Below are 14,287 nucleotides of genomic sequence, written 5' to 3'. Positions count from 1 at the left end.
TTATTTAAGAAGGAGTGATAGCAGCACTTGGTATTGCCCTCACTTCACTTCATGAAAAAATAACAAGAAGTCAATTGAAGGCCACCAGCTGAGAGGAGACAGAATAGGGATTTAAAAGGGTAAGTAAACAGCAACCTGATCAACAAAACAATCTATTATTCAATGCCATTTTTGGCAAGATCAGTTTTTACATGGCCCCAATTTATCAGGCAAGTCAAGCAGATAAAAGACGTCAACAAGCTTTCAGCGTGGTGTAAAAAACATCATCGAGGCATCTTTGATGGTGTCATGTCACTTGTAACCATCAGGAACTACTTAATGCCCAACAGAAATGTTTTTAGACTGTTTCCAAAAAGATAATATTAGCTCTTACGTTTTCTGCATGCACGGTTCGGAGCATCACAGTGTCACCGCTTTGCGCATATGCATCTGCACGTCAAAGTGTGTCTGCATTTTAGAAGACAATGTGTAAGTTCTGGCCCATGATGTAACCCTATCAGACGCAGGTCAAAACAGGACGAGTGCTGATGTGAAATTCACTCCATTAGAGTGAAGCCCGGCTTTGTATTCATGGCAAAAGGCGAGGCTTTCCAGCAGAATTACACCAGCTTTGTGTAAATAATCAAGGGCTGACCTGTGGGGTTAAACCCCGTAATTGAAGTGATACTTCAAAGAGACGACTAGCACCTTCTCTAGGCGGCAAAACGCTGCATGGAGCAAGCGAAGCAGACAGGGGGGGGCCGGTTCACACACATGCATAGACACAGACGCTCGCACACAGACACACACAGGGCAAGAGAAGGAGGTAATGGGGTGCCCAGATTGGATGACACTGTGGGAGTGCCTATTCTGTCATACAAGTGCTCTCTCTGTCTCTCCCCTCTCTGGTAAATAGATGACTAAAATGCCAAACTGTATCTCTGCCACCAATGAATAAATGAAATGAACATGTGATGTGTTCTCTGTTTCATGTTTGAGGCAAGTGTGACATTATAGCTGTCCAGCGGCAATGGGGTGAAAAAGGGACGCGTTTTGAATGTGTTTTCTGGCTAGGTTTCCAATAACATCAACTTTTGAGAAGATTTAGTACATTTATTGTGTTCAGTGTCTGAAAAGGGTCAAAATCTAAAAACCCAAAATGTAAAAATCCAAAAAATGTTGCGTCAGTTTTCTCTCTCTTGTCAGTATTCACTCAGCCATTTCTATTATTCATGAGCCTTTGTTTCCACCAACAAATGGGGTCATATAGGTTGACCTAAGATGCATCCATTTATCATTTTTGATACCAATATCATTTCATTCATATATTCTGATTCTCTATCGATTTAAATGGGCTGCAAATTAGTAAACAGTGAGAAATTTTCCTATTTTGGCAACACTGAAATCTCACAAGTCCAGGAAAACAACAAAAACCTGACTCAGAAATAATCATATTTAGTGCAATAAACCTTGAACACTGAATAAGAGAGTTATATCTTGTCTACTAGTGTCAATAATATGAACGCATAATGATTCAGACAGAATATTAGTGACCCAAGAGAGTCCAGAAAAATAAGTCTGCAATGTAATAAACCATTAAATGTTGCTCTTCTGATGCGAGTCAAAACCTTTTCAGTCCAGAAAAACAACAGAACTGAGAAACAAATCCAAAAAAATGATGTGAAATAATAACAAATAAATCTGTTATGTATTAAATCTTTCAAAATTTATGAACCATCTGATCAGGAAAGATCCCCAGCTACCCAGAAAAATCTAGAGGAATCTGCAATGTAAAACATCCTAGTGGTGGGTGTTTGCAAATTCCCCGCTTCCTGTTTTGACAGCATCAAAAACCCCTCTAACCCCTAGCCATCCCCATGGCGACAGGAACCACATGCAGCCCCCGATGCTGAGCCGTTCGCGCTGAACTAGCCCCGTTCTGCCACAGCACATCGTCACTTTACTGCCAGCGCTCCACGCCAGCGAGCTCAAAGACATTTGCCCCACTGCAATTCAATTAGAGGCTGTAAACAAGTGACAAAGGCAAAGATAGACAGACGGGCAACCACAACTGAAAATTAATCAGTAGGGTGGTGGTGGGTAGGGAACTGTGCTGTCTGTCAGGGCCGCGAGGAGTGACTGGCACTGCTGTAATCACTCATTTACAGTAGTGATCACCGTAGTGCATTGTGGGTGACGGATGCCCACGCTATACAAGCGCACAACCCACTATCTCCCTCATCTCACCCGCCTCCCATCCCACCCACCCACCCACCCCCCAGCCTCCCGCACACCTCCAGCAAAGAGTAGCAACCAGCGGAGAGAGGCAGATTGATCCCTGGATTCTGCGTAGCTACGGGCCTCCTTCCCTCATTAATTCTGCTGATTCCACCAGATGGGAAACAAAATATTAATTTTATTCAGCCCTAGGCATAGGCTCTCTGTTAAGGTGTTCACTAAATCACCAGGGTTTCATCAGGATGCTCCGATATTGCGGCTCGGTTGTAAAATTGCTGGGCCGGTGGGTGGGACAAAGGTTCAAATTGTCATAAATGTAATTAATTGTATGGCAAGAATGATTAATTTATCAGAAATGGAGGAGCTGACGTGACTAGCCAAGATGCCTAGCCATGCCTTCAAAGTGGCAGTACATGCTCGTTTGAATTATGCAAATTAATTGACTCTTTCAATGTGGCATAAAATGCTAGTGCAACTACATTGCATGGTACATTAGTCTGTTCATCCAATAAAACTGCATTCTTTACAAGTGAATCCTTGACTCAGAGGGCTCTGGGATACAATTCATTTTCGGCACAGATGTGAGAGTCTGGCAGCATTTGGCAGAAGGTTTCAGGCAGAAAGTGAGGGAAGGATGGAGGAGGCAGGGAGGAAGGGGGGGCTCAGAGAGAGATGTACAGTGGGGATGTATATGTGGATGTTGGGTGTTTGTCTGCTGACCCCACTGAGATCTGCACTGGCATGAAACCCTGCACATTTTGCGATGTAATCTTAGTGGCTTTGGTGCACTTTTATTCTTTCTTTTTTTTTCAGTTTTTTTCCCCGTCACCCCTTTTGTTTCAGAATGAGATGACAACTTTGTTGGTCACATCTAAAGAACCATGGATCATTGATTTCATTGCAATGTTGCAGCGCTGCCCTCCCACCCGCCGAGCCATAGTGGAAACTGGCAATGACAAGGCATGTGCTCACGCACAATGCACAATACACATGCACGCACGTGCACACACACACACACACACAAACAAACACACGCCTAATTATGAGCACCGCTTTGCCACACAGTCAAACTCCAGTGAAGGATGATGATATCCTAAAAGGCACAAAATTACGGACAAATAAACAATATGAAGATTTTCATTCCAAAATTAAGCATCCACCATGTGAAAACGTGTCATTACGTGCAAAATAATCACCATCAGGGGCACATTTTCAGAGCAATACATCAAGGCTGTGCAGTTTATTTGCATCATTATTCTTCCTCCTTTCTTGGCCAGACAGTTTCCTTCATCTACCCGCATCTACATCAGCACCAAACCTGCCTCTTTAATCCCTGTTGGCATTTTATGTCGCCTTCTCGCTTCATGCCCCCTTATGAGATCAAATGACACTACACCTGCCGTTCACTGAGCGGTGAAGAGATGGAGAGAAAGGGGGAGCGCTGCTACCTTGCCACCTAATGAAGGCTCAGCATACCACTCTCCCACCACTGCCCTCCACCTCCTCCTCCTCCGCCCCTCCGAAGCCACCTCTTCACCCCTCCAGCCCGCCCTCCCCCACCCCCACTTTGATATACATGTGTCAAGGCAAAGTGACAAATAGCACATATTAATTAGGCACTAGGTCGGGCGAGATTGCTGTTATTAACGGTGGAAAGGGGCAAGGTTGGATTTAATTGCCTGTGACATCAAAGTCAAGTGACTGGTATTTCAAGCATCATTTAAAATGTTTGATATTGAGGCCATTGTACTCACATAAAGAACATCTAAAAATATAAAAGGAGACTGATGGGGAGGAAAATACCTACATGCTTTTGCTGCAGCTATCTGGAAGCTAATAACATCTCTCCGCTGATAAATTGACTAGATCCTGATGGAAAGTACATTGTGGTTGCCCCTGACTGACTATCACTCCCTCTCTCCGATTTGCCATCTCCTCTCACGCTCTTCATTCGCTTTTTATATCACTTGTACACTCAGAGAGGAGGGAAAAAAAATATAATTTCAACATCAAGTACAGACGTGGAGAGAGTAAATTTGCCTGGCTGGTTTGGAAAGCAGTTGTAATGGTGTTTTTATTACAGAGTGCATCTGCTAAAAAATAAATGAGAAAAGACAAATGGATAAAGCTATTGTCCTTGTGTTATTACTTTTTGATAGTGTGGTAATGCTAAATAATAGGAGCTTTGGTGCAAAATCTGAAGATGGAAACAAATCCGAGCTTGAACATAAAGGGATTTAAAATGTATTAAATGTGCTAGAGATGCCACTGCATTCGATTGTTTCCCCCCCCCGAATGCAACAGAAAAACACAGATTTAGGTGTCGCTGAAATTCTCCATGTCGAAAAAGACCGCTATAATCGGCTGTGTGTCATGATGACTGATTATTTGGGGCCCCTATCAGATTGTAGACAGTGCTTTTAGCTGTTAACTGTTGCCATGGCAATGTCGTTCTCCTGTTGGGCGTTCTGCTAACCCTGAAATTAGTGCCGAGGTGTGGCGCCACCCCAAACTGTGCTCTACTCCTTGGCTGAGCCTGTCCTGATTTGCTGTCCACAGCAACGTAAAAAAAAAAAAAAAAAAACCTGTTGAAAAGATAAGCCCCCGACACTCCCCTGGAAGCAGCTGCTGGCCAAGACGTCCCAGCACTCCAAGCAAGGCAGGTGAAAGTGATAAACAGCACATATACTTCAATAGTCAGAGCCATAACCATCACCCACTGTAGTCCTTTTAAATGTTTTAGAGCTTTTCTTGGATATGGGACAGTTCTAGATGCTTCTAACATCTGCATGTCACAGCCATTTCACTTTTACCATCAGGCATGCTCTGTCTGAAACAAGCCCCAATGGGGTCCCTACAGCAGTCCATTCAGACCACTGCTGTCACGCTCCTCTCTACATTAATCTGAAGCCCTGCTCAGAGGAGGGCTTATAAAAAGCTAAAACGTTGGTCATTACAGGACACGGTGGCCATGTTGAAAGCCTCACTTCCTCTTTACCTCATCCCGCTTTCGGTGTCTCATTTAGCAAGGTGCAGCAACTTTTATTCTTTCTTTCATTCTTTCTTCGTGGCAATGACTTCATCCCTCTTCATTTTAATGGGCCGTTAATGCTAACATCGTCAGTATCTCCGCTCTGCATGGAAATAACCAAACCCAGTAGATAGAGTGCCATTTCTCGGCACTTGTGCACCGCAATAAGACACACCAGGTGCGCTCCTTCTCAAATTAGGCGATCAACAGGGAGGCAAAACTGGCATCCTGATGATCCCAGGCACCAGCATGGCACATCATTTAGGAAATGGCCTATTATTTTTGTGCAAGCATTAAAAATAATTTACTGTCTTTAAAAGTCTTTGATTTCCCCAAAGACATAAGAAAATGTACAACTACTTGACATAGGTTTATTGTGTGGCACAGAAAAAATAAACTAAAGAAAACACTGGGGAGGAAAGTTAAAAACACTTCTAGTTATGCGGCTTAAGATGGATTTTTGACACTGCATGTGGTGTTAGGTAAGTTTTCAGTGGATGGATTACAGTCAGAACAGTGCAGATTTGATGATGCATTTGAAAATAAACATGCAGTTTTCAACTTGCTACCTTATGACCATTTGTATAACCAGCCTTGTTTACTTCACCTGCTGTTATCTACCTTTCACATAGTCGCCATCTCATACAGTTAAAGCAGGTGTTCGCTCCACGGATACAGTATGTAGTATGAAAGGTCAATTCCTACATTAGTAACGCGCCATATGTTGCATTTATCCACGGCGTCATAGTTTACTCCTACTTTTTACTCCAAGGGCATCAGGAAACCCACATCAAAAACATGGAAAATATTCTAATACGTCGCTAAATGTTGGTATTTTTCTGTATTTCTATCAAGAACTTTATGCTTAGTTATGCTCAATAGTCATCGTTTGTTGTCACAGGTTCTTCCAATGATGAACTACATCATATACTGACGGAGAGACAAAGAGAAAAGAAGCAGCGACAGCAACGGTGCACTTATGGGCCACTCTGAGAGGTGAAAAAGGAGAAATCCATATTGATAAGATGCAGCGGTAGGCCCCTGTAGCCCCTTTCCCAAGACAGGCCACAGACTGGAATTATAATGAGCTGGATTAACACCCCCTACCACTGCTGTTTCTAACCCCTCAGCCCCCCTACCCACCCCTCAACACACACACACATTTGTTCCCCACAAGCACTTCTACTCCAGGATCTGCCCTGCACGAAGGACAGGAAGCCAAGTGCCAGCGAGGAACATACTGACGTTAATTAACAACATCTGACACAGATGCCACGCTTGTACTCGCTCGAGAGGTGGTCCGGCACACTATTTCATTTTGGTTATTTCCTTTCATTTTTTCCCCTCTTTCCTCCCCCCTTTTCTCTCTCTCTCTGTATTGCCTGATTCACTTCTTAATCTCCTTGACACGCTGTCCTCTCTTTGCGTTGGAGATGCGAGGTTTGAACTGGCTTTGAATCCAATTAACTTTCCACTTGTCAGGCACTTTTGTTTAATTTTGAATAACCCCCGTCCTCATAATGGAGAAGCCACCAAATCTCCGAGCGAGAGATACACGCGGTGAGATTCAATGACATTCACACCTTGCTTTTGCTCTAATCTATTTGCTCTCCCTGATACCCCAAATATTGTGACACCAGACACAACACCGAGGGCCCCCGCGCTGGCGGCCGGTCGCTCGGTGCGCCACCCACAAGCGTGCTCACAAAGAAGAGCCGTTTCACAACACGATTTAGGAGGCAAAAGTCAAGCTTTCAATCAAAGGTAGTGAAAGGGGAAAAAAGGGCCGTCAGACGTTTGGTAATTAGTCCGAGCTTCTACTGTGCTGGAGCTGCACCATGCCAATGTGAAGAGTGCAAGTGGCACATGTGCTCAGTCCCCGTATCTACTCTGCTAATCAGCCGACCTCCAACTAAAATAGATGTGTGACTTGCCAACTTGTCTGCAGACGTGTTGATAAGTGGCACATATGTCAAACCATTATTTGTGATGCAACTCCGGGAGAAAGAGCATTGCCGTGTGCATCAGCCGCAGACAGTACAAGAACAAAGAGCAGAGGTGAGGATGGGTAATAATCCCTTGCTGTCTTGAGGGACCGTTCACCCATCAGGGGCCCGGCATGCCTTCCCGGAGAAGAGTCTGAAAGGATGTGGCATTTTCTAAACTGGCCAGACACTTTCTGCCTCCTCTGCTGTTTCTCTTTGGTGGCAAGAATGACCCGGACTCCCTCCTGACCTGCCTCCGGTAATGACCGTCGTACATCATGTCTTAAGTGCTGCAGCCCTCGCTGGCTGATGTCGCTGGCCTGTCCACTGCTCATTTCCATCTGACCCACCGAGTCCTGGACGAGGGCCACGGCAGGGAAATTAAAAATGCATCATGTGATTCATCTTCCGAATGACTCCCAGCAACAAAAGGACCGCTGAGGATAAGTCATCACAAAGGACCTTGATGGTTATCCTGTCTGTCCAGGTGTCTGCGTGCTGCTTTTGTTATGATTTGTTCAACAAGCAAAAAAACAAATGCATTCCTGTCAAATTAGACAAGTCTGCAATTCAGATATGGTCACTACTGACCAAAGGTGGTGCTTTTATTTCTTTATATATATATTCATATTTATAGATATATGTCAGCTCCCAGACAACATGTAACAACAGCTTTGAATTTCACTCATCACTGATCAATAATATCACATTTGCTGACATGTTGACAGTTTTAATTTCTCTTGAGCTGGAGGATAAAACACCTGTCAATATAACCAGAAAGTCCACAACCCAGAAGCTGAAGGGGTGGGGCTGCTCAAACGTTATGCTGCCGCCACCTGCTGGTAAGCAGCTTTTGAAGCCTTTCCTGCCCCCTCCTCCCCCTTTTCTGCCATTCAAACTCACCAACCCCCCAAAGTAACCAAAAAATAATAATAAATCTCTCTCTTGCTTCAGCTTCACTCCATCCACAACCTCTCTTCTTTTTTTTCTTTTCTTTTTTTTACAAATCCCAAAAGCTGGAGAAGTGTTTGTTTTTTGAGGCTGTTAAAAATATTTCCTTTCACCTTTTAAAAAGCCGTCCACGTATAATTTGAGCAGAAATATGAGGCCTGTGTAATTCTATCACGCGCAAAGGAGGGTGGGGCTGCAGGGATGAAGGTCACAAAGACAAATGGTCACCAGCTTCAACTTGTATAATGTTAATTAGAATCAAAGCAAAAAACCTGCCTCTTATGCTCAGGAGCCACCAGATGAGAAGGCCGGTGTTCCTGCACAAAAGCCACGTGTTTTCTTACTCCAACACTCCTGAGGCACATCTTCAGGCCAAAGCAACAGACAAAGACGCTTCGCAGCCATTTGTCTTAGACGTCTCCGCCACATTACTCCAAACACCGTGTTTTCAATGGAATAAATAAATTCTAGTGCTCTCACTAATGGTCACATCGAACACTGACCACGGGAGGTAAGTCTAACAAAATTAGTATGCAAAAGACCTGCCCTCGCGAGGCCTATAATTTCCTCGCAAATGATTTCAGTATTTGAGGATGAAACGAAAAAAAAAAAGAAAAAAGAAAGACAATGGCATTTTTTTTCCTCCTTTTTTTTTGAGCGTGCATGCGATGTGTGCAGCCTCCCAACAGAAAAGTGCATTTAAATAACTTAACCCCGCGACAGCAGGTGGGATTGGATGAAATAAGGTAAAAATGCAGAGTGGAAAGACCCGACACTCTGCGTCTTTGATATTTAGTTGATAGGCTTTGGCATGACGCCCCGACGGTGTGAGCTGAGGACAAAAACAAGTGCCTCAGAGACCGTCAGCTGTAAGAAAAGCCATGCATTTGCTCTTTAGCCTACATTATTGTGCAGCGGGCAGGCTGCTTGCTGCATGCTGTGACATCTTTTTTCACGAGTTAACTTAATTAAACGTATATCCGCCTTATATTGTTTTGCCCAGACAGACCTTTAACTTCGAAACACTGAAGTCTCAAGAGAAAAAATAACTTTCCACCTCTAATAATAATAATAATAATAATAATTTTAAGTTGCATTTATGCAGTCATTTTGCAGGCCTACATCTATATTCTTCATGCAGTGCAGCATTTATTCCAACCACGAGTCTATGAATGTTAATTGCACCGTTTTCCGAATCATAAATACCAACATAAATCACCGGACTATACAATATTCTGCTCTACTTTCTTTCTTTCTTTTTTATATGTCCCCTACGTGGTCTGCAGGAGTACATCCCCATCACAATAAATCACATCCCTGCAGCTTCCAGGACTGTTGCAGGGACCGAGCCCTGCACCGCACCACTTTCCGCAGCTTAAGAGGCCATTTCATGGTATTAATTTTAATGTACATAAAAGATGGAGCTGCCCTTCCCGTGCTCGATGTCCATCCAGTAATCAATTATGATTAAAAATGCACATCACGTTATATTAAAAAATCCGGCCTGAGCAATTTCTGAGGGAAGTCAGTGAAATGAACGATGGCAGAGAAGTTCATTAGAGCTGCAGTAGAAAAAGAATTATTATTAATTATTATTATTATTATATTGCTAAATAAAAATACTATTTTAGGATTTATGTCAGGAATCACTGCTTGGCTATTTGATCTAAAAGTTCTTGCAAATAGTCCAATTGTTTAACAAGTGTTAAATGTCTAGACACTAACATTAACCTTAAAACATCCTTCTGCAATTTTTTGCAAGCTTAAAAAATTACTAATAATATAGTTCAGGTCCAAACTTCTTTTTTTCTTGTTCTTCTCCAGCTCCCTGGATTTTATTTTAAAAATGATCTGCATCAAATGAGATTCAAGTAGAGTTTCAATCTTTTAAAATTAATTTGCCCTCATATTTTATTAATGTTTCATAAAATTAGACTCACATTGACAAGAATAGAAAAACAAAAAGAAAATGTAGCTTGTTTTTTTTTTTTTTGCTTTTCAAATGCACATCAGTTCTATTATAAGTGTTCAACAGTATCAGTTCAAATAAAAAACATATTTTTTAGAATGATTAAACTACCACTTTTGATATTTAAATCACTTATAAAAACAAGAAACTCATTTTAAAAGGTGACACCAATACAACAATTTGGAATCTGCGACAATACAGTGATTACTGCATCCTGATGTGTAAATGTAAAAAACTTCAGAGTACAAGGATCATCATTTCTTCCACCAAACTACATGCGAGTTTTGTCTGTTTTCTGTTTTTTCCTGCATTCAACAGCAGTGAACACAGAAGAGTGGGCGCCTCAGCCCTCCAGTGTACACGTCTCTCTATGCATCTGTGTCATAACCTCCATCAGGGTTTCATATTTCCCTCTTCCCTCATCTGTCCCAGCATGGAAGCCTTAATATGCATGTCTCCGTACCGACACGCTCTGACTAAATGGCCACATTTGCACATCTTTTTTGCAGCCTATGTCCAATCCCCTCGCTCCGTTAATGCGAGTTAATTTCTTCCTCCAAAATAATACTTTGGCAAATCATTCTTACAAAGTGCTACATCATTTATTGTGAGGACTTCGGTGAACTTCTTTGAAAAATTAATGCCTTTAATTTTGGTTGATGGCAACATCAGTGCAGCTCTGTAAATTGCACTTTAATGAGATTTTGCTACAGGGGATAATCTGCAACTGACAGAAAAAAAAACATCTCGAAAACATCTGTAGACCTATGATTTCACTCTGACGATTCTACCCCCCGTAAATCTCAGAGCTGAGGGATGAGCAGAAAAATGGTCACTTCATAAGTACAACTTTATGAGCCGAACTGCTCAAAGTTAAACTATAAGAAGTAAACTTGGAGGATGTTTTATCACTAGTGTGAGTGGGTAAATAGGGCAGAAAGCAGAGGGGGACGTGAGCTTCCTGTAAGGGGCTTACTGGAACCTGAGGAAAATGAAAATAGTCTTCATTAACAGCTTGTGTCCACTAAAACATGCTTGAATAACCATAACAAACACATCTTCAGGCTCAAGACATCCGATCCAGCTTCCACTGTGAAAAAGTGAAAAAAAAATTTACAGTCTATTCTGATCAAGAGCGAGAGCAGCCGGACAACTTTTTGAATTTGATGATGAAAAGATTTTTAAAAAATGAAACAAATTCCACGCAGATATTTAACATCTGATCATTAAAAAAAAGCACAGTGCTTCCACGTCTTGCAGCCAATCACAACTGAGCCCGTCTGAAAGCGCTGTGGGTTCGCCTTCCTCGGAGTGTCTGGACAAAGTCCCATGGCCCAGTAACTCTTCCAAGGAGACAGATTGGACACCGGCCAGCAGAAGTATACAGCAGATCATCTGCAGCCTGAGCTAAGCCAAAGTCCCCCCAAATTAAAGCTGACACATTCAATCTCGTCAACATGGTGTTTTTAATGCGTCTCTCTCACACTGTCACCTGATCTCTTTACAGCACCATGAGACTATGTTAATCTCATCTCTTTTAAAGGCACTTTCTTTTTTTCCCCCCCTCCGCTTTCTTTCTGCAGCTTTAGCCCCACTGGTCTCCATTCAGCGTAGAGAGGAGTGGCACTGAGAATCAGCAAGGTGAACTGTGAATGTCTCATTACTGTTTTACAGATGTGTCCAAAAATTTCCACCTGGTCTATATTTTCCTCATTCTCTCTTTATTTCTCTGTCTGTGTTTTGTCTGCCTCCTGGTTGCTCTGGCTGTCATGGAAACAATACCTTGCCTGAACTAATTACGGAGCAGACAGCAAACTGCAAGGTGGGATGTGGTGAAGAATGCCTGGTCTCTTATTGAATGCAACACCGGATTGGAGGCGACTGATGAGTCCCCACCCTGTTTGATTTGGTCCTGCTTTGTGAAATTCCTGACATTTATTGCCCCATCCTTATTCAATCGGTAAAGAGCTTAATGTTTTCCATGTGCACCTTCACAATCCTTCAGGGGAGGAAGACGATGTTTCCAAATGCTTCACGGTGAGAGTTGGTCTCCAGTGAAAGCAGTTCCCTCGCTCAGTTTCCCTGTCTGCCTCTGGGAACAAATAACATTACACCTATTGCAGTGTACACCCCGCTTTGGCAATTTGATGAAAGAAAACGGCCCAATTGGAGGTTGAGGAGAGTTGTATTGTTTAAAAAAAAAAAAAGCTGCAAAAATAAATGCTTTGTTGAGTGGGAACGTGGTAGAGCGACCATGCCTTCCACTTCTGTTTCCACCAACTTATTTTTCCCCCAAGAGTGACACAATTAAATCAGCTCCAGTGATTGGTGCCGCGGTCACTGCCAAGTTGGGATCACGCTCCCAGCACGGTTCTGGGTCTTCCGCGGTTTGAGCAGACAACTCTTGTCTGGTTGGTGGCCGAGCTGCGCTGTCGGGATGGCAGCACCTGTCAGAGCCGGGCGCATCATGCCAGCATCTCACTAGGAGCCCCTGAACCCCAAAGAAATGACGGCCTTGTGCTGCATAAATGTGGCATCTCTCCTCACAGCGAACACTTCAACCAAAGAGCCCAGCCACTGAGAGCACCGTGGAAATACTGTACAGTGTGTGTGCGTGTTTGTGTGTCTGTGTGTGTGTGTGTGTGATTGTGTTGCCGTGTGAGCTGGTCTTGGTCTCTTGCTCTCCCCTCTCTGTCTCTCTCCATCTCTCGCATGATTTCCCTGACTTGGGCTCCCCAGGGGTTAGTCATCTTGGTCATCAGCTCCACTTGCAGGTCAATTGTAGCAGCAAGTGGTCGGCCAAACAATGCAGAAAAAAGGGAAAAAAAGAAACGCCACCTTGCTCGCATCACCAGTGCATGACAAGATCAGACCGGCAAGCTGGCAATAAACAAGCCAATGAGTAGTGTGAGAGATTTGCTGGAGCACTTAAAATGGATGAGGAGAATGCATTAAAAAAATGGAGAAACAGAAACCCGCTATATATATTTGCATCAAGTGTGCCTCTATGAATCTTTGAGTGACTGAGGCAGGCTTTTTTTCCCCTCTTTGCTCTCGTTGATCTCCAGTAGGGGAAACAGTCCTGCCAGGGCAAATTAACTGGAGAGCCTTTGCACACAGGCCCCATAGACTAATGAAGAGGCCCAGAGGATATTTGCAGGGTCACACAAAGGAGCTGGTATAGATGCTGCTGAAAGAAAATTGGGCATTAAGCAGGATGCCATGGGTAGCCTCAAACTACTGCAGGCCTTGCTTCCAGGGAACCATCACGGAAAGAGGATTGCCATACCATTTTTTATGTATTACGTTTAAAAAAAAAATGAGATGATTATTCACAGAATATCTGCATGTTTAGCTGAGAAGCTGTCATCATTTCTCTTACCCTGCAGACCCACAAAAAGAAAAATTAACATTTATTCAGGGCCACAGGACTTTTATTGGCTCCATATGCAGGCTCCAAACCCACAGGAAATTTCAATTTGAAGCCACTTAACTTCAGCTCTATTGCAGCCATCTCCAACAATGGGGCATTTAGGTTTTAAGTATTAAGAGTGTATCCCAGAATGCCAGTGTCAGACACTGTGTACCACTCAAGTGCAGTGGCCACAAGGCATCACTGTGAGTACTGGGATCCATTGGTGTTTTAGCACACTGCTAGTTGGGATTCCAGCTGTTTTCCCAATATGAGATCAAATGAAATTCACACCACTGACCATACATTTCCTCCTAAGTCCCACAACCTATTGTGATTCAGAAGCCTGTGGTGCGATATTACAGCAATTGTTGAGTTACTGCATTTGAAATTTATAAGATTTTAATCCTCTTCTTTTCATTTCTTTTTATATCCACATGTGATCAACACCAGTGTCATATGTAGCTATAAATCATCGTGGCTAAGATATTCTTGACATGTTAGCCCTTTAGCTTTCATCATGGATACGCTGTATTGAGATATAACTCAGCCGCTTGTCAAATTTTGCGCCTTTGTCTTATTTTTCCTCAGCTAAAATGAAGCTGCAATTACAGAATCCAACTATCCGTTTATTTGATGAATTCTACTCCGCTGTGTTGTTTGATAAATCAGGAACTACGTCAACGCTTGCACCACGTACAGTAATTAAAGTGAAAAATACT

This window comes from Acanthochromis polyacanthus, chromosome 20 (assembly GCF_021347895.1).
Source record: "Acanthochromis polyacanthus isolate Apoly-LR-REF ecotype Palm Island chromosome 20, KAUST_Apoly_ChrSc, whole genome shotgun sequence".
In the NCBI taxonomy this organism is placed as follows: domain Eukaryota; kingdom Metazoa; phylum Chordata; class Actinopteri; family Pomacentridae; genus Acanthochromis; species Acanthochromis polyacanthus.
The sequence above is the reverse complement of the archived record's forward strand: the minus strand, read 5'-3'. Positions refer to the sequence as shown.